Consider the following 27652-nt stretch of genomic DNA (forward strand, 5'->3'; position numbering starts at 1 on the left):
TTGCCAGTCTACATTTTATATCCTCTCTACTTCGACCATCATCAGTTATTTTGCTCCCCAAATAGCAAAACTCCTTTACTACTTTAAGTGTCTCATTTACTAATTTAATTCCCTCAGCATCACCCGACTTAATTCGACTACATTCCATTATCCTTGTTTTGCTTGTTGATGTTCATCTTATATCCTCCTTTCAAGACACTGTCCATTCCGTTCAACTGCTATACTGACTATATTCTATAGTATTAATTTATTTTGTCAACAGGTTTTCATTTATATTTGTGAAGGTATTCTGCCAAGAAGCAACGGAAGAATCAATTAACATATTCTCTTTCTCTAATGTTTCCACTTACTTTGTGCATCACCTAAATGACGGGAAGAGATGAAAACTTATCGTTCTCACTATGTCAGATAAATCACATTGTCTTCCTTTCGTTCTAATTAACGCTGTAATTATGAGTAAACAGAACTATCACGAATGATATAGTTACCGATATTGAAAATTTTGAGTGCGGTACCGGTACCACTGCCTTCTTCCCGGAAACGCCTGTCGAGATATAGCTCCTCTTTGGATCTCCATGTCGTCCCTATTGTTACGGAATGATAAACTCCGTGCTTATGAAAAACTCTACAGTACGGAGAACTAGTGTTCTTTACACATAATCCTGTACGATAAATCCTTATTAGGAAGAACAAACCGAACAACTTCTCTTAGTTTTGGTACACAGCACAACTGAATTTGTTAAATGAAGTCATGTTGTCTCCTTTGTCTGTACAGTTTTCTTTATTCACAATTGCAACTTCGATCTTTGAGCCATTCTCACCTAGTCAAGAAGTGTATCAGCTGACAATGTCTTTTATTTCTGACATGTACGTTGCCATATAACACTAGTCCGTTAATGGATGTTGTGACTGTTAATTACAGAAATAGTACACTCGAAGAGAGGGACGTGATATTTAAAAAACAAACTGCAGATATAATCGAAAGTGCTTAGGCCTGCTTATTCCGGCTTGAAAATCTTATTCTTTTTCATGTGTATCGTTACTAATTATTGGCGAAATAAGCTATAGGTACATTGAAACAATAGTTTTACGAACACGAAAAATTCATTGATTTGTAGATCCATATTATATGAAAGTATATTTACGTAATGTTGAGATACACCACATAGAAAAAAAAATGGTTTCTACAGTATATATTTTGCTACACACTTCCCGGACGTTTTTTCGACAAGCCATAGTGAGATAGTTTTACAATCATATGCATATACAGTCAGGTGGTATAGTTCAGAGTTGATAAGCCTAGTGATAGGTACACAAAGTTATTTCAAATTATTGTATAAACATCGAAGTACGTGATTTCACCACCATACGGAAAGAGCCTGTGGGAGAGGGGCGAGGGGAATATAGATAGCCAAACTTGTAGTGAATGTCCTAGAAGGTTGTCGATCTAAACTAGTCCAGAAGTCAATAATACTACATACACCAAAAAAAAGTTTCCGAGAGTTCCGGAACCTGCACAGGAAATTGGAAGAGAGATCAACATAAACATCATTTCCGCCCTTTTTATTGCGCAAGAAAACCACACATTGCATGTTTTAACACGGTACAGTGAGACATTCTCAGTATCACGTCCTCTTGCATTGATGCATGAGTGTATTCGTCGTGGCATACTATCCAGAAGTTCATCAAGGCACTGCGGGTCCAGATTGTTCCACTCCTCAACAGCGATCCGATGTAGATCCCTCAGAGTAGTTGATGCGTCATGTCATCCATAAGCAGCCCTTTTCAATCTATCCCAGGCATGTTCGACAGAGTGCATGTCTGGAGAACATGCTGGCCACTCTAGTCGATCGATGTCGTTATCCTAAAGAAAGTCATTAGCAAGATGTGCGCGATGGGGGCGCGAATTGTCGTCCATGAAGACGAATGCCTCTCCAGTATGCTGCAGATATGGTTGCACTGTCGGTCGCAGCATGGCATTCACGTATCGTATAGCCGTTACAGCGCCTTCCATGACCATCAGCGGTGTACGTCGGCCCCACATAATGCCACCCCAAAACATCAGAGAACCTCCACCTAGCTGCACTCGCTGGACAGTATGCCTAAGGCGTCCAGGGTGACCGGGTTGCCTCCAAACACGTCTCCGATGATTGTCTGGTTGGAGGCACATGCGACACTCATCGGTGGAGAGAACATGATGCCAATCCTGAGCGGTCCATTCGGCATGTTGTCGGACCCATCTGTACATCGCTGTATGGTGTCCTGGTTGCAAAGGTGGACCTCACCATGGACGTCAGGAGCGAAGTTGCGCATCCTGCAGCCTTTTACGCACAGTTTGAGTCGTCCTGTGGCTGCACGAAAAGCATTATTCAACATGGTCGCGTTACTGTCAGGGTTCCTCCGTGCCATAATCCGTAGGTAGCGGTCATCCACTGCAGTAGTAGCCCTTGGGAGCCCTGAGCGAGGCATGTCATCGGCAGTTCCTGTCTCTCTGTATTTGCTTAATGTCGGAACAACAACGCTTTGGTTCACACCGAGACGCCTGGACACTTTCCTTGCTGACAGCCCTTCCTAGCAAGCACAAAGTAACAATGCGGACGCGATCGAACCGCGGTTTTGACCGTCTAGGCATGGTTGAACTACAGACAACACGAGCTGTGTACCTCCTTCCTGGTGGAATGGTTGGAACTCATTGGCTGTCGGACCCCTCCCGTCAAATAGGCGCTGCTCAAGCTCGGTTGTTTACACCTTTGGGCAGGTTTAGCGTCATCTCTCAACACTCAAAGGGAGTGTGTCAGTGATACAATATCCACAGTCAACGTCTATCTTCAGGAGTTCTGGGTATCGTGATGTGTGTAAAATAACAACCTAACAACCTATAAGGGAGGCTCACAACAAGGCATCATTCATCAAATGTTTTGTGGCTGTGCAGCACAAAGTACGAAGTTTCTGGCAAGTTAAATTTGGATTGTGACAGTGGAGTTTCAAATTCGCTAACTCTCAGTACTTTCAGTATCTTAAGTACTTCTCTAGCTCGCTCATGAATTTGACATTACACAGAAATTTAATGCTATCTGTGCTAGCACACCGTAACTGTTTCCCCAAATGAATGAAGGAAATTTGGCAGAAGTAGACGCCTGCAAATGTATTTACTTATTATGTAATTTTAGACACAAGCACTATGACTACGGATTAAATATTAGTATATTATTCGCCTTCTGATAACGTTGTTTTACGGCGTTACCATTAATTTCATTGTGTTCTTAGTGGTCTAATCTATACAGCATTAGAATTTCAGCTTCTAAGTATCGAAGGAAGAAGGAAGGTTGGTTTAACATTCCGTTGACAGGATTATCATTTGGGCGATTGGTGGTCCGCGACAGGGGCGGCGTTCCAGTTCCTCCAGTGCCGGGATCTTTCCCGTGGGTAAAGGGCGGCCGGTGCAATAGTCGCGTCTCCACCCCCTCGTAGTGCCACGCAAAGAAAGGCTGCACTTTTACTGGAGGTAAGAATCGGGACGAGTCTAATGTTGCGGGTTGTATACTTCAGAAACCAAGACGCCGCTGTTACACCATTGCTAACGAGTCTGAGATCTGTGGAGTTAAAGGTCCTATTCGTTGACTTTCCCTCTTATTGGAGCCTACAGGAGAGAAACGCTAGTGGTGACTTTTTAGTATAGATGATGAACACACGATCTTGCTGCTGTAAAGTCGTTTCACGCTGACGAAAAACATTGATTTCGTTCTATACAAACAAATGGTTGTATTCTTGTTTATGCCACCTCCACCATGAGAAAACATATGTGCTGCGTCAGATAAAATGGTTCAAATGGCTCTAAGCATTATGGGACTTAACAACTGAGGTCATCAGTCTCCTAGACTTAGAACTAATTAAACCTAACTAACCTAAGGAACCGGCCAGAGTGGCATTGTGGTTCTAGGCGCTATAGTCTGGAACCGAACGACCGCTATGGTCGCAGGTTCGAATCCTGCCTCGGGCATGGATGTGTGTGATGTCCTTAGGTTAGTTAGGTTTAATTAGTTCTAAGTTCTAGGCGACTTATGATCTCAGAAGTTAAGTCGCATAGTGCTCAGAGCCATAACCTAAGGACACCACACATATCCATGCCCGAGGCAGGATTCGAACCTGCGACCGTAGCAGCAGCGCGGTTCCGGACTGAAGCGCCTAGAATCACTCGTCCACAGCGGCCGGCTGCGTCAGATAAAGTCTGGGCACAGAGCATCGGCACTGTTATATCCCAGCGACAAAAAAGCGAGCTATTTCTGTATTCGTTTGGTCATGACAACGTTTCTGAGCTAACAGCAGGTTATGTAGCTTATTATTCATTTCTGTAATTTATTTTAATCATTAATTCCCATTTATTGATTGCACTTCATCCTCGTGTCATGTTTTCTTTTACTGTCGTTACACAATCGGAAACGCCTCGGAAGTGTGTATATGTCTACGTAATTGCTAGATGTACTTTAGACACTCTTTTTCTGAGTCATCAGTCTTCTGACTGGTTTGGTGCGACCCACCACGAGTTTCTCTCATGTGTCAACCTCTTCATCTCAGAGGAGTACTTGCAACCTAGGCCGGCCGAAGTGGCCGTGCGGTTAAAGGCGCTGCAGCCTGGAACCGCAAGACCGCTGCGGTCGCAGGTTCGAATCCTGCCTCGGGCATGGATGTTTGTGATGTCCTTAGGTTAGTTAGGTTTAACTAGTTCTAAGTTCTAGGGGACTAATGACCTCAGCAGTTGAGTCCCATAGTGCTCAGAGCCATTTGAACCATTTGAACTTGCAACCTACGTCTTCAATTGCTGGATGTATTCCAATCTCTGCCTTCCTCTACAGTTTTTGCTGTCTACAGCTCCCTCTAGTACCGTGGAAGTAATTCCCTTATGTCTCAACAGATGTCCTATCATCCTGTCCCTTCTCCTTGTCAGTGTTTTCTGCGTATTTCCTTTCCTTTTCGATTCTGCGCAGAATCTCGTCATTCCTTATCGTATCAGTCCACGTAATTTTCAACATTTGTTTGTAGCGTCACATCTCAAATGCTTCGATTCTCTTCTGTTCTGGTTTTCCAACAGTCCATGTATGACATCCACACAATTCTGTGCTCCAAACGCACATTCTCAGAAATTTCTTTCTCAAATTAAGACTTATGTTTGATATTAGTAGGCTTCTCTCGGCCAGGAATGCCTTTTTTCCCAGTGCTAGTCTGCTTTTGATGTCCTCTTTTCTCCGCCAGTCATTGGTTATTTTGCTGCCTGGGTAGTAGAATTCCTTAACTTCATCTACTTTGGGACCATAAATTCTGATGTTAAGTATCTCAATGTTCTCAGTTCTGCTACTTCTCATTACTTTCGTCTTTTTTCGAGTTACTATCAATCCATATTCTGTAATCATTAGCTTGTTCATTCCGTTCAGCAGATCATATAATTCTTCTTCACTTTCACTCAGTATAGCAATGTGTTGAGCGAATCGTATCAGTGATATCCTTTCACCTCGTATTTTAATCCCACTCCTGAACCTTTCTTTTATTTCAATCATTGTTTCTTCGCTGTACAGACTGAACATCAGGGGCGAAAGACTACATCCCTTTCTTAGACTTTAATCCGAGCACTTCGTTCTTGGTCGTCCACTCTTATTGTAGCTTACCCCTACTTTTCTCAGAATTTCGAACATTTTGCACCATTTTACATCGTGCAACGCTTTTTCCAGGTCCACAAATACTACTAATGTGTCTTGATTTTTCTTTATTCTTGCTTCTATTTTCCATTCTTCTGTATATTTGCTTGTCAGCAACTAGAATCCATGAGCTGCTAAGCTGGTTGTGCGATAATTCACAATCAGTTTAAAAGCTTGAATACATATTCAGTATTGAAAAAAATGTACAGCAGTCTCCGAAGAAGTTATATCTATGCAAATGTACGTATAAAAAGAACAGTTTTCACTGCTAACCTCTCAGTGGTTATGCTTGTGTATAACTTGCATCTGTCATTTAGGCAGCTCGATCATTCTGTCACATTTCACCTTGCACTTGGGAATGACTATAAAACTGAAATCTGATTCTGTGAAATAAATCAACGGTAATTTACAGTTTAATGGTAGAAATTTCGTTCAGAACGGTTGCCGCGCGGTCTGGGGCGCTGCAGTCATGGCCTGTGCGGCTGATCCCGGCGGAGGTTCGAGTCCTCCCTCGGGCATGGGTGTGTGTGTTTGTCCTTAGGATAATTTAGGATAAGTAGTGCGTAAGCTTAGGGACTGATGACCTTAGCAGTTAAGTCCCATAAGATTTCACACACATTTGAACATTTCAGAACGGTTGCGTATATAGCGGGAATGCTGCGAGTTCGCGGTATATACTTGCTGACTCGTGTACTCGCTGTCTTTTCTGATTAAGTCGAGGCCACTTGTACCCTACAACAGACGCATGTGACGATTGGGAAGTGGTGGAGACTCACGAGTCGAGCCTACGGTCACACTGAGACGGCGAGTTCGCAGATGACGTCGTCGATTCGCTAGATTCTTTCTTCGTGTGTTAATTTACTGGCTCTCAGGACGATCCCATACAAAGCACTCCGTCTTCAGGCCACAAATGGCCCTTAAGGACCATCCGACCGCCGTATCATCCTCGGCTGAGGAGGTCATTCACATGAGGATGACGTGTTGTCAGCACACCGCTCTCCCGGTCGTTATGATGGTTTTCTTTGACCGGTGCCGCTAATATTTGGTCGAGTACCTCCTCAGTTGTCATCACGAGGCTGAGTGCACTCCTAAAAATGGCAACAGCGCATGACGGCCCGGATGGTCACCCATCCAAGTGCCAGCGACGCCCGACAGCGCTTAACTTCGGTGATCTGACGGGAACCGGTGTATCCACTGCGGCAAGGCCATTGCCACGTTACAATATAGTTGTCTCAATAATGGAATGTCAGTAAAGACGATACGAACTCGAGGACAACATCCATTCCCCTAGCACTGGCGAGTTTAAAGCGAGTACACGGAGCTAATTTCTGTTCTCTAACTTTTACCTGCAGTCAGGTCACGGATTTTCGCCACTAATTTCAATGGTTCCGGAAGATTCAGTGTTCGGACTGTAACACTCATCCTCCTCTTGCTATATTTAAAATGTTCGTTTAGCGGTCGCATAAAGCGGTTGGGGGCAAAGAAGTTAAATATAGGTGATTAAAGGAAGGCCTGAAAACTGTGACACCGTTCCTGCTACTAGTCCCCCGTCCCTGTTGCAATATTTTAATATAGTTGGTACGCTGGAATCTAAAAGATTGTATAGTATCTTTGCTTAGTTGAGAATTAATAAGAAGCCTTACAGCTAAAGTCGCCGTTACAGTGCTTCATTTCGCTCTCACACTCGTCACTGTCTTTAGGTCACAGTGTCATTCCCGTTACCGCTACTCTCAAATATTTCTCATGAAGTTTACTGAATCTTAAATCAAATACCGTTTCGCGCATCCCCATTTCTCGTCATATGTATGTGTTCGTAATTCTTGAACGCTGGATACACAAAATTTCCGGTGTGTTTCGCTCATAATTTCTGATTAAATTCGTTTCTCCTGGGTTCTTTAATTCATATGTTTCTTTTCGAAACACTTTCACATCGCACCTTACATGAATATTTATCTCACCTTTAATCATCACAATAATCAATATAACTTGATTCACTTAGTTTTTGTGCCCTCAATACGTCACGGTTTTGTCCTCGCCTCTCGGCCGCTACCTGCTGACTACAACTTGACAATACACGCGCTGTCAGCTTGAAAAAACTAGCACTGCAAAGCTGGTAATGCCTATCGAAAGACCAGCTCCCCAAAGAAGTTTGCACATGCTCGATACGGGGTTCTTAGAGGAGACAATGCACGATGAAGTGAAGAAAAGCTCCTTTATCGTTTTCGACCCTAAAAAAAAAAAAAAACCGTGACAGTGAACGAAACGCGTTAACTGGTGTCGATAGCTTTTGGTGATATGTTGAACTGTGGAGTAGCAACCCTTCCCATCTCTTCTTGTGACGGGTGGGAGAGTTTAGGGGTCGAGTGTAGGCTGACGAGGAGATGATGTAACTACGTACACCGCTTCCGCTTTGATGTCAGACTTGCGCCAGGAGACATCTGCTTCGGGGGAAAGTATCTGGGGCACTTGAGCCGAGACGAACATCAAAGCGGCGAGCGGGCACAGACAAGGTCCGCTAACGAGCGGGCGGAGGGCGGCGTCAAGCGCCGCGTCGCTACTGCTGAGGCACGGCCGAGAGTGAGCCTACGTCACTACTGTGCTCAGACCTACACCCTTCCTCCTCTCCAGTTCCTTTTTTAATATCTTTATTGTGTAGTTCGTACCCCTAATGCTGCTCTTGTCGGGAGCGCTTTATTTGGTGTTCCTCAGCCACACAGTAATGGGTGAGAGAAAAAAATGGTTCAAATGGCTCTGAGCACTATGGGACTTAACATCTATGGTCATCAGTCCCCTAGAGCTTAGAACTACTTAAACCTAACTACCCTAAGGACAGCAGACAACACCCAGTCATCACGAGGCAGAGAAAATCCCTGACACCGCCGGGAATCGAACCCGGGAAATGGGTGAGAGATTTTACAAAATAATGAAATAAATGAAAACGTGTGACAGATGTGTGACTATTGTTTTCGGTGTTACAATGCTGTTAGACAGAACGGTTACTAATATAGCGATGTTCTTGTAGTAAACATTCGTGGTAATGCAGCTGACCCACGTGGAACTGTCTGTCGACATCTTCTCTAAGACAGTTTATCATTGCTATCCTCTGCAGGTAAGTGATTGAGGGCGAAGGATAGTATGTGGTTATTGAAGTGTGTTTGGAAGGGGCTGGGGGGGGGGGGGGGCGGTAGTCTGTGAGTAGGACGGGAGAACCTTTGGGTGGTCGTTGAAGTACCAACGTGCAGCGTGGTGCATGGGAGAATGTTAGGATAGAATGTGTGAGTGATAGGAGGTTGTTTTGAAGAGTATATGGCTAAGAATATGAGATCCAGAGGGTTCAATATAAAATACTGACTTTTGGTTAGGGTGACTTAAAATCTGTTCAGAATATGGAATGCGAGGCTACTGAAATTGGTTCAGGAGTGGGCCGTCCAGAATGATAGATGTAGATCACAGCTAAATCAAACTGATAGTTTCGTCTTCAGTAAAGAGAAGACGAACGGAGCCTTAGAGTTGAAAAGGGGTTTTAATGGGACTCTTAGGAACACTTAGTCCGGATCTGGAAGAAGACGGTTTCGTCAGATAGTGTGATAGCATTTTGGATGGCACTAAGTACAAGTTTTTCAGTTGGCTGGAAATTGAATGAAGAGAGATAATTCAAGCAGGAGGACGGGTTTTTGATGTGTGAGATTTTACAATTTGAGACTAATTGATTACGCTACATATTGTTTATGTACTTTCTCCCAGTTGTCACCTGGTTGACTGCAGTGGGAAAAAATACCATGTACATAGGATAATGGTTTTGAAAGCTAGAAATCAGAATGAAATAATTGAAATAATCTAATTAATGTGCAGTAGTTTACTTCGACGTGGTAATACTGTTGTAGAGGTTGAATATTGGTAAGAAGAAGTTTGTAGTGATGCTGATGACGTTTTGGTAGGCGCTACCATTCCATTTGAAAAAAAAAAAAGAGTTATCTAGCACACATGAATCTGCAGTAAATGACACAGATCTTCGTAATGGGTTTCAGCCTGTAATGTGAGATGACGACCTTGACCTGCTTCGAGTAATGTTCGTACGTCAACAGTACATATTCTAAGTAAGAATAGACACCAGGGCTAACAACGTTTCTCTATTTTTTCGTTGTATTTCTTTGGCACCTAGTAAAATCGACTTTCGCTTGTAATTAACAAGTCCGACACTTAAGCGGTAGTTGACATACTGATGAGCTCATGTTCGGTTATACTGCACGTCCAGTCTCCAAACGTTTTGCGCCATGGTGATGTTTGTACAAACAAGCCGCGAGTAAATTTCAGTTCTCACCGAGGCATATAGGCAATCATTTCACCCTCACTCCATTTGCGAGTGAAACAGGAAAGGGTATGAGTAGCACTGGTATAGTTTTCCCTCCACCATGCGTTGTACAGTGGCTTGAGGTCTAGGTATGTGGCAGTGTCTGGAACTGTCCGCAGTCATACTCGGTTCTATTCACACTAAATTTTTTATTGTCAGTTACTCAACCATTTTTGCGACTCGCTCTTGCCGACGGTTCACATACACATCCACACAACTTAGATATTCAACCAAGTAACCTGTTCGACCATGTTTGTCGTTCTCAGACATCGTGCTTCAGACTTAGCTTTCTGTATCTTCATATACCTGTGTAGCTATCTCAGAACAGCAATTACTAATTTGTTATTCTGGCTTGAATTTAGGTTTGAAAATTGCTGGTTTTCATTTTATTCCTGTTGTAAGAAACGGAGCTTCCCATTAAAATCAACCGAAAATTTACTATACTAAAAATGATTCATCAATCACGGAATTCACTGTGTGACCTAGCATTATCAGAGAGCGAAATTATATTTAAATCCACACACTTTGTAAATATTTCCCATGTTCAGAGGTCCAGATAATATTTATTTTGTTTCTTCAACTTCAATGACCAAAAGTCTAACATCTATGTATTTTGTAACATATCTCTTTTGATGTGAGTTTCCTGAAAGGTGTGCCTCTTAATCTCTTTCTAACGTCTATGCCGATGTTATTCGTTCATTGCAAGTGCTCGGAAAAATGTTAGTTTTACTGCAAAGATCTGCAACCGTGGTCCGAGGGTACCGTTTTTGATTAGTAATCAACGTTCTGGGTTTGAAACCCACCAATGCTGAAATTTTGAATAATAATCAGCATTGGGGGCCGAACACTTCCGACATAAGAAGCTATCTTTATTCTGCCAACGACATTGTCAAAGACGGATGAGGAGCGGAAAGACGTTCAGGACACATTCTTGTCCCTGCGGTGGGAAGCTGCCCCTAAAGGCGCAAGAATCAGCAATGATCAACGGCATGAGGATGCAGAAGGCTTGAGGATGCATTAAAGACACATGACATGTACCAACAGGCCACGTGGCCTGTAATTAAAAAAGGGTCATGATGATCTCTTTATTGGTAAAAGATTACGGAACGGTGCCACGTGGTGGGGGTGGGGGGTGGGGGGCACTGCCAATGGGGAGGTGACATGAGAAAAAGACTGAATAATCAACGAAAGATAACGTTCTACGAGTCGGGTTGTAGAACGTCAAAAGTTCGAAGATGGTAGGGAAGCTATAAAATTTAAAAAGGGAAATGTAAAGGCACGATCTAGATATACTATGGGCCAGTGAAGTGAAATGGAAAAAAGACAAGGATTTTTGGGCAGATGAGTACAGGGTAATATCAACAGCAGCAGAAAATTGTATAACGGGAGTAGGATTCGTTAGGAATAGGAAAGTACGGCAGAGAGGATGTTACTGTGAACAGTTCAGTGATAGGATTGATTTCATCATAATCGACAGCAAACCAACACATACCACGATAGTTCAGGTATACATACCGACCTCGCAAGCTTAAGGTGAAGAGGGAGGGAAAGAATATGAAGATATAGAAGGGGTAATACAGTACGTAAAGAGAGATGAAAATCTAATAGTCATGAGGGACTGGAATGCAGTTGTAGGTGAATGAGTAGAAGTTTAAGTGATTATCAGGAAGAATCAATACGCAAAGAGGTGGGATACAGCAGTACTAAGGGATGACGGGACAAGCTTTAAATTCTCTAGGGCTGTAGATACAACAATAAGGTAAAGCTCAGTAGGAAGTACAGTTGAAGGGGAATGGACGTCTCTAAAAAGGGCAATCACAGAAGTTGGAAAAAAAACCAGGTGTCGAGAAGGTAACTGTGAAATAACCATGGGTAACAGAAGAAATGCTTCAAATGATCGATGGAAGGCGTAAGTACAAAAATTTTCAGGGAAATTCAGGAATACAGAAATACAAGTCCCTGAGGAATGAAAAATATAAGAAATGCAGGGAAACTAAGAAGAAATGGCTGCACGAAAAATGTGAAGAAATCGAAAAAGAAATTATCCTCGGAAAGACTCACTCAGCATATAGGAAAGTCAAAAGAACCTTCGGTGAAATTTAAAGCAAGGATGGTAACACTAAGAGTGCAACGGGAATTCCAGTGTTAAATGCAGAGGAGAGAGCGTATAGGTGGAAACAGTACATTCAAGGCCTCTGTGAGGGGTAAGATTGTCTGATGTGATAGAAGAAGAAACAGGAATCGATTTAGAAGAGAGGTTCGAAATTCTGAGAAAAATGCGCGTAACCCATAGGGAGAAACGGATATGTAGAATATGTACAACAGCGAAGAGAGAAAAAGAAGAGTGGACGACCAAGAAAGAAGTGCTCGGACTAAAAAGGGTATATAGTCTTTCGCCCCTGCTGTTCAATCTGTACGTCGAAGAAGCAATGATGGAATTAAAAGAAAGGTTCAGGATTAGCATTAAAATTCAAGCGATAGGATATCAGTTATACGATTCACTGATGACATTGCTATCCTGACTGAAAGTGAAGGAGAGTTACAGGATCTGATGAATGGCATGAACAGTTTAATGAGTACAGAATATGGATTGAGAATAAATCGAAGAAAGACGAAAGTAATGAGAAGTAGCAGAAATGAGAACAGTGAGAAACTTCACATCAGGACTGATGGTCACGAAGTAGATGAAGTAAAGCAATTCTGCTACCTTAGCAGCAAAATAACCAATGATGGACGGAGCAAGGAGGACATAAAAAGCAAAGTAGCACTGGCAAAAAGGGCACTCCTGGCCTAGAGACGTCTACTAGTATCAGACATAGGCCTTGTTGTGAGGAAGAAATTTCTATGAATGTACGTTTGGAGCACAGCATTGTATGCTAGTGAAACAAGGACTGTGAGAAAACCGGAACAGAAGAGAATCGAAGCATTTGAGATGTGATGCTACAGGGAAATGATGGAAATTAGGTGTACTAATAAGGTAAGGGATGAAGAGGTTATGCACAGAATCAGAGAGGACGGATTATGTGGAAAACACTGACGAGGAGAAGGGACAGGATGATCGGACATCTGTTAAGACGTAAGGGAATGACTTGCATGGCACTAGAGGGAGCTGTAGAGGCCAAAAAGCCAGATATTGGAACATACCCAGCAAATAATAGAGGACGTAGGTTGCAAGTATTACTCTGAAACGAAGAAGTTAGCACAGGAGAGGAATTCGTGGCAGGCCGCATCAAACCAGTCAGACGATTGATGACTCTAAACGAAAGAAAAGATCTGCTTAAATATTTGTCGATAGTTGAAGTGAATAGCTGCAAACTGCAAAAAGGGGAACATACAGGGACTGCAGGAATCCAGAATCGATGAGCTGATAAAGCATCGTCGAACAGTGACGCTTCATAAAAAACCTATGTTGATTAGTAAAACTAATATCAGTAGCAACATACACAGATCGCGTTGCCAGAGATACGGTCAGCATGGACAGTCCCCCACCTCCATTTCCACTAAATACACAATCTGCATTAGCCCTTGTTTTCTTTTCCTGTCTTTGTCTCTCTGTGTTTATCTCTCCGTCTTTCCGAATTTATACAGCAAGACAAAGCTTAGCAATCAGATAATCTCTCTACATATACGGAAATAAGCACATGTAGATGTGTATTCAAGTGACTAAGTTTAAAGACCTGTACACGTTGATTCACGATTCCCAAAAGTTTTTAGGGGTCGTCATGCTCAGCCGGCACTGTTTGAAGGCCGTTAATTAGATACTTTAAGTGCTCCCATAGGATAAATTCAGTATAATTAAATTCGGATTTAGGGAAAGTCAGACTATTGGGCAATCTCGGATAATCCGTCTTCTCTTTAATGTTTCTTCGGTATTACTTCTCGCCGAGCCGAGTGTGGGGGAGCATTAGATAACACACAGCTGCATTGTCTGGTTGACTACTCCATCACAAATTCTATAACATGTATTTGATTTCATTTTACTGTCATCGTTGCAACAAAAGCCGAGTATTTACATACATGAGCCCACATTCACAAACTCAATACGCTATTAATACTCATTTATCTACTGTTAGCACGAGAATTTATTAAATTATTCCGAACTATCTAGCTGTAACCACTTAGAAAAGACTTTACGGTAATCTTCCTAAACGTTAGTTTATTTATCTACTGTTAGCACGAGAATTAATTAAATTATTTCGAACCATCTAGCTGTACCCACTCTGAAAAGACTTTACGGTAATCTTTCTAAACGTTAGTTGATTATAATCAAGCAAAGGAGTATGGGATGAAATCTAAGATGCTTGCACGATAGATTCCACCTTATAAGGAAACAGCTCCGAGTAGAGGCGTTTAAATACTGCTGCCAACCTCCAACACCGAAAAATGCATTTCCAATAAATAGATGATAAGACACCCAATCGTTTATCTACACGGTAGGTCCTTAGTCACTGGAATTGTTAATAACCACCGATTATCTTCGCATATTTAGGATTGAACATTAAGCAGCAAAGCAAAGAAAGCAATGAACCAAATCATTATGATCACTGCTCACCGGGGGACTAAGATTCGGATGGTGCCGTTGCTGCCACCTAAAGCGGTTAGGAAGATATACAGGGTGTTACAAAAAGGTACGGCCAAACGTTCAGGAAACAGTCCTCAGACACAAATAAAGAAAAGATGTTACGTGGACATGTGTCCGGAAACGCTTAATTTCCATGTTAGAGCTCATTTCAGTTTCGTCAGTATGTACTGTATTTCCTCGATTTACCGCCAGTTGGCCCAATTGAAGGAAGGTAATGTTGACTTCGGTGCTTGTGTTGACATGCGACTCATTGCTTTACAGTACTAGCATCAAGATCATCACTACGTAGCATCAACAGGTTAGTGTTCATCACGAAACGTGGTTTTCCAGTCAGTGCAATGTTTAGAAATGCGGAGTTGGCAGATGCCCATTTGATGTATGGATTAGCACGGGGCAATAGCCGTGGCGCGGTACGTTTGTATCGAGACAGATTTCCACAACGAAGGTTTCCCGACAGGAAGACGTTCGAACCAATTGATCGGCGTCTTAGGGAGCACGGAACATTCCAGCCTACGACTCGCGACTGGGGAAGACCTAGAACGACGAGGACACCTGCAATGGACGAGGCAATTCTTCGTGCATTTGACGATAACCCTAATGTCAGCGTCAGAGAAGTTGCTTCTGTACAAGGTAACGTTGACCACGTCACTGTATGGAGAGTGCTACGGGAGAACCAGTTGTTTCCGTACCATGTACAGCGTGTGCAGGCACTATCAGCAGCTGATTGGCCTCCATGGGTACACTTCTGCGAATGGTTCATCCAACAATGTGTCAATCCTCATTTCAGTGCAAATGTTCTCTTTACGGATGAGGCTTCATTCCAACGTGATCAGATTGTAAATTTTCACAATCAACATGTGTGGGCTGACGAGAATCCGCACGCAATTGTGCAATGACGTCATCAACACAGATTTTCTGTGAATGTTTGGGCAGGCATTGTTGGTGATGTCTTGATTGGGCCCCATGTTCTTCCACCTACGCTCAATGGAGCACGTTATCATGATTTCATACGGGGTACTCTACCTGTGCTGCTAGAACATGTGCCTTTACAAGTACGACACAACATGTGGTTCTTGCACGATGGAGCTCCTGCACATTTCAGTCGAATGTTCGTACGCTTCTCAACAACAGATTCAGTGACCAATGGATTGGTAGAGGCGGACCAATTCCATGGCCTCCACGCTCTCCTGACCTCAATCAAATGGTTCAAATGGCTCTGAGCACTATGGGACTCAACTGCTGAGGTCATTAGTCCCCTAGAACTTAGAACTAGTTAAACCTAACTAACCTAAGGACATCACACACATCCATGCCCGAGGCAGGATTCGAACCTGCGACCGTAGCGGTCGCGCGGTTCCAGACTGTAGCGCCTTTAACCGCGTGGCCACACAGGCCGGCTGACCTCAATCCTCTTGACTTTCATTTATGGGGAAATTTGAAAGCTCTTGTCTACGCAACCCCGGTACCAAATGTAGAGACTCTTCGTGCTCGTATTGTGGACGGCTGTGATACAATACGCCATTCTCCAGGGCTGCATCAGCGCATCAGGGATTCCATGCGACGGAGGGTGGATGCATGTATCCTCGCTAACGGAGGACATTTTGAACATTATCTGTAACAAAGTGTTTGAAGTCACACTGGTACGTTCCGTTACTGTGTGTTTCCATTCCATGATTAATGTGATTTGAAGAGAAGTAATGAAATGAGCTCTAACATGGAAAGTAAGCGTTTCCGGACACATGTCCACATAACATATTTTCTTTATTTGAGTGTGAGGAATGTTTCCTGAAAGTTTTGTAACACCCTGTATAATCGGAGCAGAAATGGCACGAGCCATAAACGGAGAAATTCGCTGAAATTCGGGAATGAAAAATGGGATACTCCAATGCCTGGTGCTTGGGAACGAACATCGCGGGTAATGCGAAATTTGTCGGCTGTTCTCGTGTTATTCTCGTCAGCATCTACTGGAAGCAGTTGAATAACGAGGAAACCACGATTAGGCGACAAGGGTTTTGACATCCACGTCTCTTTACAGAGCATGGAAGTCAGAGGCTCGTCTCTTAATAAATCAGGGGAGATGGCGGCGATCTGTAGCAGCTCTGGCGACAAATGCTGATGCACACACAAGTGTATCAAAGCACACCCTTAAGCGTACGTCGTCGATTATGGGGCTCCGCAATACTTGTTCCCACGGTGGCGCAACGTCATAAAGATTTGGACCACGGCACGGTGAAAACGTGTCTCCTCGTCACACGATTCACTTGTTGGAAAACGTCAATGATCATGTCCAGATACGTCGTCACGCAGTGAATAGCTGCTCTAAACAACTGTTGTGGCACTGACACAGGTTAGCAGCGGCAGTACTGTGCTTTGGGGGTCATTCACCTGCGTTTCCTTGAGACATGACAATAAAAAAAAGTTCCGTGTCAAATATGGAATACGTGAATATTATTATGCATGATCTGCATCTTTTCACGCTTGTTGTCTTCCCCGACTGCACTGGCACTTTCCAGCAGGATAACTATCTATTTCCAAACGCCATAATCGTGGTACAGTGGTTTGAAGAGCATGATGGTTAACTCATGTTGATACCTTGGCCACCAGATTCACCTAATTTCAAGCAGACAGATCACATCTGGGACTATAAGGGCACCATCTCCGCACTTACAAACCACCATTGCGAAAGTTATGGGAATTGCGCCTCTTATGCAAAGACATGTGGTTGGGTGAAACCGCCAAGTAACTTCTGGTAGCAGTTGTCAGTGGTAGGCAGCGTCAGGACTGTCCAATAACCACTAACACAGGATGACGGCTCAGTAGGGTGAGCAGGGCAATGGGCTTGAAGCAACAGCTCTCGGGCGTCTTTGAAATCATACTTTACTTAACAAGAACATGTACAGTAGCAGTTAGTGGCGTCACGATGCTGCGTGTTGACCCTCGATTGGAAAATCCCATCTCAGTATAACACGGGTCGGCGTGTTGACACAGCACGAACGCCAGTAGGTGGCAAGGTAGCTGCGGTAGAGTCGCTTTGCGAGCGCATCGCTACGTCTGCCGACAGCAAAGAGAGGACTCTTTGGACATGCTCTAGTAATAGGTCAGGTGTGAGGTGCACTCAGTCGTGGGCTGCGAAGCGGGGAGAAATATGTTGTCAAATAATGAGTAGTTGTTTGGTTACATTTTTTATGGCACGGCAGTGTGATGAGTTGCATCGTTCCTAGCTGTACTAAAATTATGTAAGAAAGGATTCGGTGGAAAATTGTAAGAAATATTTAAAATAACTTAGTTTATTATTCTCTTCCTGATTTCACTTTAGTTATGACACCAACTATTCCTCACATACGTTATCACCTGTTTGCAACTCGTTTTGTTTCACTTATTCAAAAATAAACTTGTTCACAACGCTAGTATCACACTTATTCCATTAGATATTAATCATTGTTGATCTGCCTCCTCTGCTACATATCTGTCGTAATATCCTATTTTATTACGGAAATAACTGCATCAGATGCTGTGCTGAGTTTAGGAACCAAAGACCTTACTCCTTGCATAAGAAAAGAGAACAGTATCAGTGCATTACCTTTGATTTTTATTACCTCTTTTGTAGAATGAAATGTTAAAGACTACAATTTTTTTGCTCTGATAAAGACGAAGAAAACTTCTAATTGTGATTTTTTTGCATTACACGTCTATACTTAGAGTAAAAGTTGTGTTCAAGGAAGAAATGAACGAGTCTTCATCTCTGATAAATAATTAGGTGAGACTCGAACGTAAATATCACTCTCTCTAGCGGAGATGGAGAGGCGCTCGGGAGACTGGCCGACGAAGCCTGCAAATAAACACGGTAACTTTCGGCGGACTCAAGATCACGCAATAAGAAATCTGCCACAGCTCTTTACCAACATATTACCAAACGACAAAACAGACACAAGGCGAGTTTATTTTCAATGGACGTTTCAATATACGATATGAAAACCTAGAGTACATTCTAATCTTGTTTATAAAACCACGAAATACATTAAAAAAAGCAATATACCGTATCTGTTCAGGCTGCGACCACCTTCTGCCGTTGTCCACTCCTGTCTGCCTTCTGTCCCTTTTTTCCACCACCATTTCCGACCTGACATGCTTTCTGGATGTACGAGAGTAGGAACGTTAATAGTGGAAACTCTTCATTTACAGCTCGTACAAAATAGATACGTATTTCAAAGTCTTACTGACCTTCAAAGTAGTCACCAGCATTCTGTATAACCCGTTGTCAGCGATGTGGAAGCCGTGCCAGTTGTGTTGACAGATCGAGTGGCGCAGTCTATTGACCGACGAATTTGTAGCAGTTCTGAAGCGAATGCCGTGAAGTGTTTCCTTCGGTTTAGAAATCGAGTTGAACTCACGAGGGCTTAAGTCAGGGGAGTGTAGTAGGTGGTAGAGCACTTAGCAGCCCCATCAGTCAAATAAATCAGCAAAAGCTTGCACTGTACGTGCTTGAGCGTAGTCCACCTGACGTTTCGTTGCCAACTGTGGGCAACATCTTCCAAGGCTGCTAGGTCGTGGAGGTCCTGTTTATACTCGTATAGAGAGCCTAGGGGGCACCACCACTCGTCACGTGCTGTCGACACGGAAACTATCTCTGACTAACATCGTTACTCTCGATCACAGGTAATCGATTGTCACATCGTTGGTACAAAGTCGACCGCCATATCATATCTAATCTTAAGTCTTCTTCTTTTCTGTTAAACTTATTGTGGTGCTTATAAATCACTGTGGCCTCTCTGTACAAACGTGCACAATAATGCGATGTCTTTGTTAGCACGCTCGACTCGCTAAATTTTATTTCACGACCACCGACTTCAAAAACATGTTCATCTACAGCCGATTTGTCGGCGTGTCCCAGGCGACAGTTCCTTTTAGGTGCGATTACTCGTTTATTAACACTTCTTTTCGTTGTTCCAGTATAAACCTTCCCACAAATACACGGTATTTTACACACCCCAGGGGTTGCAAAAGGGTCTCCTGAGTCTTTCTCCTATCTTAAACATTCACTGTTCTTCTTGGTTGGTCATAAGATTGTATCAACTCGAAACTTGACCAGAACGTTCCCAGTACGTTCCGTGATATTGTGGATAAACGGAAGAAAATCTTTCCTAGCCGATGATTGTTGTTGTTGCATGTTTTCGGACACTTTTCCTCTTTTTTGAACAGCAAGCGCTGCAGTCAGCCAATAAAAGACGTTGCAAGTGGTATCGGTATGTGGATGACACTTTCGTGATATGAAATCACGATGAAGAGGAATAGAATTGTTTCTTCGTTCATTTAAATATTATTAATCCAAAGATACAATTTACTATGGAGACACAGAGTAATGAACAGCTTAATTTTTTGGATGTTTCAGTAATTCAACGGACAGATGGTACTTTAGGTCAGAAGGCATACAGGAAAGATACACATACCTATCATTAGCTCTATAAGGACGTGATCCATAATCCCAGGTAGAAGAGAGATTTCACTAAAACATTGGTGGACAGATGTAGTAAAATCTGTGAGTTAGTTTACTTGCAAGAAGAACAAAATTATTTGGGAACAGCTTTTAAGAGAAATGAATACGCTGATAATGAGAGAGATCGAGTACTCCATCCCAGAAGAGAAGTGTCCGAAAATATGCAATCGTCGGCTCGGGAAGATTTTCTTCGGTTTATCCACAATATCACGGACCGTATTGGGAATCTTTTGGTCAAGTTCCGAATTGATACAATCTTTGGACCAACCAAGCGAAGAATGAATGTTTAAGATCGGCGAAAGACGCACGACACCCTTTTGCAACCTCTGGGCTGTATAACGCGTTTCTGAATACGGTGGTCGTGAAATAAAAGCTAAGACATCGCATTACTCTGCACGTACGTACAGAGAAGCCATAAAGACTTAGAAACACTACAGTAAATTTAACAGAAACGAAGAAGGCTTAAGATTTGGTATAATATTGCAATCGACCTTGTACCCACGACTTCATTATCGATTACCTGTGATCGACAGTGATGAGGTTAGTCAGAGATAGTTTCACAGTCGACAGCACGTGACGAATGGTGGCACAGTCTATGCACTCTATATAAACGGGACCACCACGGCCTAGCAGCCAGTCGTTGGCTCACCTCGAAAGATGTTACCCACATTTGGCAACTAAAGGTCAGAAGGAGGAATTTTTACTTTTCTACCACGGCCTCTTAGACCGGAAGCTTTAATTAACGAAAACGTCAGCAGTGAAAGCCTACACGTTATGATGTCCATCTACGTTCCGACTACTTCACAAAATTCGAGGGTGGTATACTAAAACCACTCTAGGTATGACTCGTTGTCTTGTTGTATGGTGGACAGGAAGTTCAGGAGAGTGGTCAGTTCTCCACCATAGACAGACGTAGGGTGTACAAGTGAGAACCAGAATCAAGATGTTACCTGAAGATGAGATTCCCATTATCATGATTTTGTGGTGATTTGTACTAACATACTGTTGAATGTGTTTAAATATTTCTCTTCACTAATGTGCTCTTTCTTCCTTTCTATGAGCTCGACCAGCGCTTCCAAGGCATCATTCATGAAGCTCAGCTTCTTGGCTGTTCCCAAAGGTTTATCAGGAAATTACAGTAGTGGATATTTTAGGTTCACAGCTGTAGCCCCCAGTTATAGTTCCTGGAAACAAAAAGATCGGTCCCTAACTGTGACACGGTCAATCGCTTATTAATCTTCCGCTGTCCTGCAACTCCAAAAGCTCTGCATGCTCTGATCGCCCTTGTTCGTAGCAATTTGCGATAACTACTACTAGATATGGATACGGAGAAGCAAATGGTCAGCACACCGCTCTCCCGGCGGTTGTCGGTTTCCGAGACCGGAGCCGCCACTTCTCAGTCAAGTAGCTTCTCAGTTTGCCTCACAAGGGTTGAGTGCACCCCGCTTGCCAACAGACCTAAACCATCAAACTGCTAGCCCAGCCCGACAGCGCTTAACTTCGGTGATCAGACGGGAACTGGTATTATCACTGTGGCATGGCCGTTAGCACATAGAAACAAAGCCCTCATAAAAATACATTGAAATATCTTAAAAACCCTTCATCGTTTGTACAACAGCCACTATACATACCATACAACTCATTACTGTGGTACATAACATGAGATTACCATAAATACACCTAATAACTGACAAGTCATAATCCACTTTCACTTCCATGATCTTAACGGAAACAGCGATACGCAAGTAGCTCGCACAAATGTCGGTTGTTCACTTTCTTGTTACTATCCCCTCCTCCCGTTTTCGAGGTTGGCGCTGGTACGGGCGGTAACGTATCTAATGCATCCCAAAAAGGATGGAAACAAACATGCAAGATGTGAGATCATAGTACACATTGGCACCTGAAGCTTAACTTTCACTAGTGAGGTCATTTCTGTTGATAAATGGACCTTGACACTAGATGACGAATTGCTTCGCTTTACCCTTCGAAGTGTACGGACTAGAAAAATTTATCTACCGATTATCTTCTGCAGAGCTACTGTCCATAAGCCATTCAGTGTCATGGCTTCTTTTCTGTTAGAATTATCACTATATTTGTATACGCTGAAGAGCCAAAGAAACTGGTACACCTGCCTACTACAGCGTAGGGCCCCCGCGATCACGCCGAAGTGCCGCAACACGACGTGACACATATTCGACTAATGTCTGAAGTAGTGCTGGAGGGAACTGACACCAAGAATCCTGCAGGGCTGTCCAAAAATTCGTAAGAGTACGAGGGGGTGGAGATCTCTTCTGAACAGCTCGTTCCAAGGCATCCCAGATATGCTCAATAAAGTTCATGCCTGGGAAGTTTTGTGGCCAGCGGAAGTGGTTAAACTGAGAATAGTGTTCGTGGAGCCACTTTGTAGCGATTCTGGACCTATCGGGTGTCGCATTGTCCTGCTGGAATTTCCCAAGTCCATCGGAATGCACAATGGATATGAGTGGATGAAAGTGATCAGACAGAATGCTTATGTAGGTGTCACTTGTGAGAGTCGCATCTAGACGTACCAGGAAAGTGACTTTCGAGTAAAATGTCTCCCCTATAGAGGAATATACACAGTGGATGTACGAGGACGGGTTGTAGGCACATGGTTGGTGATATATGGAAGTTTGGGTGTGGCCGCGAGTCGTGCTTGGATATACAAATGATAAGGCGACTGCTCGTGATAAGCGGGAAATCCGGACTCGAGTCCCGGCCTGGCATAGATTTTAATTTTCGTCATTCTATTAAGCAGCTGAAGATTTATCCGTATTTGCAACTGTGAATAAATTTCTTGAGTGTTCTATTTTGGTGAAAATATGGTGGTTCCTCTTCAACTTTTTTGAAAAATGACCCAGGATATGTTTCCAAATTTTTCCAAGGGGTTTACTGGTTTCCGGTAACTTCTGCAGTGGAATACACTGCACATGGTACACAGCTTCCCAAACACTGTTCAACAGCCGGCCGCTGTGGCCGAGCGGTTCTAGGCGCTTCACTCCGGAACTGCGCTGCTGTTACGGTCGCAGGCTCGAATCCTGCCTCGGGCATGGATGTGTGTGATGTCCATAGGTTAGTTAGGTTTAAATAGTCTTAAGTCTAGGGGACTGATGACCTCAGATGTTAAGTCCCGCAGTGCTTAGAGCCATTTGAACCATTTTGAACACTGTTCCACAACCTATCTAGAAGCGCGTTGTCAGTAATTCTCGAACATGCGCCGTTCTGTCTTTCTAAGACCCGCATGGCCACATAACATGTGATCTTGTGACTGTTTTGACACTTCCTTCTGCGTCGTAACTTGAACTACAACACACTGACCAACTTTTGCTTCTTTGCATAACACCGTGTCAGGTGCGATCGACTGCGGGTACATTGCAGATAGTTTATAGTGCTCATTAACAGCTTTCACTTTTTTCCACTCTGCAAGGCAGTAGGTCACTCCCTTGCAGAGTGGCAGAAAGTGAAAGCTACTTATGAGGACTACAAACTATCTGCATTGTAGCCACAATTGATTGCACCTGGCACTGTGTAAACTACTCTGTGTTACAATGACCTTCTGATTAAGGCCTTCTGCATTCCCACGGGCCCGTCTGGCCATACGTTATGGCGACTGTTAGGAAAGAAATTGACGCAGCAAATATGTTTTCCGATGCATATCTTATAATAGCCCACTAGTTGATCAACAAGAAAATCAAAATACCTGTCAGTAATGTGACGAGGTACAACAAAATTACCTGCACATTAAGTCAGTATCAGAGTGAATTTGAGAACTTCCTTTGTAAAGGGCGAAGTTACAAATTTCATGGCACTGGTTCCTTACCTTACCTTTACTTTGTTCCAAACATAATCTTCAGTATCTTAGCCTTGCTTTTCCTTTTCTAATCTCGCATTCTGATGTACTAATATCATATTTCAGTCTCGTTGTATATACTGTTGTAAATGTTTCCTATGCACGTCACATCCTATTTGGGCAAATGAACATCAATGGAGTGGTCAGTAAGTGTGTACTCTTTACTAACGCTTTGATTATTTGAATCGTGACTTATATGTGCCAAATGCTAGTAGTTGCAAAAACTGCCTTTTTCTTCAAGTCACATCACATATTTTAGCTATCTGACTTCGTTTCAGTTCAGCACGCTGTGGCTGTAAAAGCCATACAAAAACTCTCTGCAACAGGCTGGGCCGCGACCTCACACACATTCACTCTCTACTGCCTTTCCTATTCTTCCTCACATTTCACAGTAGCAGACTCATCGCAAAGTAAAACGTGCCGCATTATGCTGCTACTCCACCTCAACATGAGCTCTGGCCAGAAATACTGAAACGTGACTTTCGATTTCATTGAACGAGCCAGGTCCACTTTTTTTGCGAATGAGATAAAAAATAGACTTTTCTCATTAATTTTTCTGCTGAAATATTATTGAAAGAAATTAGTAATTATGGTTTCAGCACCAAGCCACAACAGTGCCAAAATTAGTCAAGAAAAGTACTTGAGGCAGTTAAGCATTTTGTTTGCAATTAAACTGGTCACAGTTCTAGGTAGGAACTTGGATAGTTAACAGTGGTGTCTTCAAAACACTGATTTCGGCGAGATGATGATCACAGGTAATTCCTGCCTACCCTGGTGTCGTTTCCCACAAAATTGTCTGCAAAACAGTCTATAATGAGTATAGCTGGGAAAATACAATAACTTAGGGAGACACAAAATCGCTAGTTCAGGTATGTTAATGATGTATTACCAGTACATATGCAAAGGTAATGCTGATTCATCATTGTTGCTTTAATATCAGTTAAAAATTTTCTTCCATTAGGTCTTTGAAGGAACGGGGGTCGTTTCGCAAGATGGCGATATTCCCTTATTTTATTTTGTGCAGAAAATGGCACCCATCTTTACTTTCGAAACTAGTAACCATCTAATCCACGCAGCGTAGGCGTTACGAGCTGAATTAGCCCCAAATTAGCCTCCAAAACGGCAGCAGAAGCATCGCCTACGACGACAGCTTCAGGCGGAGCTGGGTGCCGCATGCTCTTCAGCCGAAGCGCCCCGAAGAAGCACTTCTGGAGCAACGCTCGTCCCGTGTTTCGCCCACATACAGCGGCAATCCTCTGCCTTTGCTAACGTTCCGTCTGATTTTGTTTCACATTCTCGCTTCTCTTCTACCACTTGCTGCCCCCAACAAGAAACGCTGTCATCTTTCAGTCGTCTACTCATTTACGTCAGTACTGTTTCTGACAAACTGCCTATTGGCTTCTGTCTCGGGTTCTTCGGCCGACGTTCATCTAATGATTTTTCTGACGTTTCGCCAGCACGAGTGGCTGGCATTGTCACAGCTTCACCCTCCATTGCCGGTGGAGGGTGAAGCTGTGACAATGCCAGCCACTCGTGCTGGCGAAACGTCAGAAAAATCATTAGATGAACGTCGGCCGAAGAACCCGAGACAGAAGCCAATAGGCAGTTTGTCAACAAGTGGCCACGAAAGCCTCAACAATTTTGTAGTACTGTTTCTCTTTGCGTGGTTCAGAGTAGTAGAAAAATGTAGTGTTTACTTTCTGTTTCTAAAATACACTGAGGAGCCAAAGAAACTGGTACACCTGCCTAATATCACTATGGTCGCAGGTTCGAATCTTGCCTCGGGCATGGATGTGTGTAATGTCTTTAGGTTCGTTGGGTTTAAGGGGCTCCGGAACGCCCTATACTTGCAATGTTAAAATAACGCTTATAAATTACATCTTTCCGCACAAAGTATTTGAGGTAGGAAGTTGAACTTTTTACAGATTATTTATTGGAATATGAGCTACAACTTAACACAGGGATTTTACAAAATTTTAGTTCAGTTATTAAAGATGATTTTTTTTTCAATTGTAATGAAAATTCACAACATTTTTGGCAATTTTTTATTTATATATTACAAAATATACAGTTTTTTGGAAAAAGGCTGTGTTAAATTATGCAGAAGGTACTGTGTAACATTTACTGAAAGTTTGAAACAAATATGTTTGGAAGATCCTTAGAAAACATGTAATTAGTATGAGAAAATAAAAGTCTTGGGAATCGAGCGACAAAGATTGGATTAACTTTTTAGTGCATTACAGGTCCATAGGATGGATTATCTTCATCCTCTGCAAACTCCTCCTCCGGCGTCCTTTTGTTCCTCCTCCTGTTTACTCTTGCTTGTATTTCTAGACTCTTTATAGCCCTGTCTGCAGCCCGAAGGCGTTCCTTGTCTAAAGCAAGCATCGCTCGTACCATGTTAGAACCTATCTTCATTCCCATATTTCTAAATACCTTGCACCTTACAGTGTTGCCATCATTGAAAGTCGCAACAGCATCATACACACCAAAGTGAAGTGTTTCTATTCCAACAAATACAGTCTTGGGGATTCTCGATCATATAACACTATTTACACTTTCATTGGGGTTTTGAGTTTTTCCGTGAATACACTTTTTCAACAGTTCAGGTGCTGCTAAGTCTCTGAAAATAGGTTTTATCACCTCATTGAACCAAGCTTCTTCTGTGAAGTATTTTCTTTCCCACTTTGACTGCTATGGGCAGGTGTACTTGAGAGGTTAGGTTCACTCACTTGGTTATCGTCTTTATTGTTTACAGTAATAACACATACCTTTGGCTTTCCAACATTTCTCCTTTTCTTAAAAGCCTTCAGAGGATTTCTAATATCTTTACTTTTACTCATTATTATACTTCAACAAAACAGAGACTCAAGAAACAGAATTAATTACGAATATTTTCGAGATAACGACACAGTAAATAAACATGAAACAATCGACAGTCACACCAGCGATATATATTGAACCATCACAGGTTAGCCACAACACATACTTTATCTCACATCACTAAAATGTACCTGATGAACACGGACGTTAATAATAACACCATTTGACAGCAGTTTAACAGCGCCACAGTGGGTCACGCCCATGTAGAACACATTTCAAAAAAAATTTAAAAATAGTTGTAGTCTTCGGAATTGAATAAATTATATATCTATTAAAAGGTAATAGTCTGCAGATTCAGAAAACGCAAAAAAGTAAAAATTTAACTTTTCATGATTTTGAGCCTTTCCGGAGCCCCTTAAGTAGTTCTGAGTTCTAGGGGACTGATGACCTCAGAAGATAAGTCCCATAGTGCTCAGAGCCATTTGAGCCGTGGACGCGATTAATATCTGAAGTAGTGCTGAAGGGAATTCACACCAAGAATCCTGCAAGTCTGTACATAAATCCGTAAGAGTACGAGGGGGTGCAGATCTATTCTGAACAGCACGTTGCAAGGCATTCCAGATATGCTCAATAATGTTCATGTCTGGGGGGTATGGAGGCCAGTGGAAGTGGAAAATCATACGAGTGCTCGTGGAGCCACTCTGTAGCAATTCTGGACCTGTGGGGTGTCGCATTGTCCTGCTGGAATTTCCGAAGTCCGTCGGAATGCACATTGGTTCAAATGGTTCAAATGGCTCTGAGCACTACGGGACTTAACTTCTAAGGACATCAGTCCCCTAGAACT

At 42.8% G+C, this 27652-nt stretch overlaps 1 pseudogene; it reads right to left on the reverse strand.

Moving 5' to 3' along the window:
• Window positions 1-6785: 6785 nt before the first annotated feature.
• LOC126211455 (5S ribosomal RNA) lies at window positions 6786-6903 on the reverse strand (annotated as a pseudogene).
• Between the last annotated feature and the right edge of the window lie 20749 nt (window positions 6904-27652).

This window comes from Schistocerca nitens, chromosome 1, assembly GCF_023898315.1.
Source record: "Schistocerca nitens isolate TAMUIC-IGC-003100 chromosome 1, iqSchNite1.1, whole genome shotgun sequence".
NCBI lineage: Eukaryota > Metazoa > Arthropoda > Insecta > Orthoptera > Acrididae > Schistocerca > Schistocerca nitens.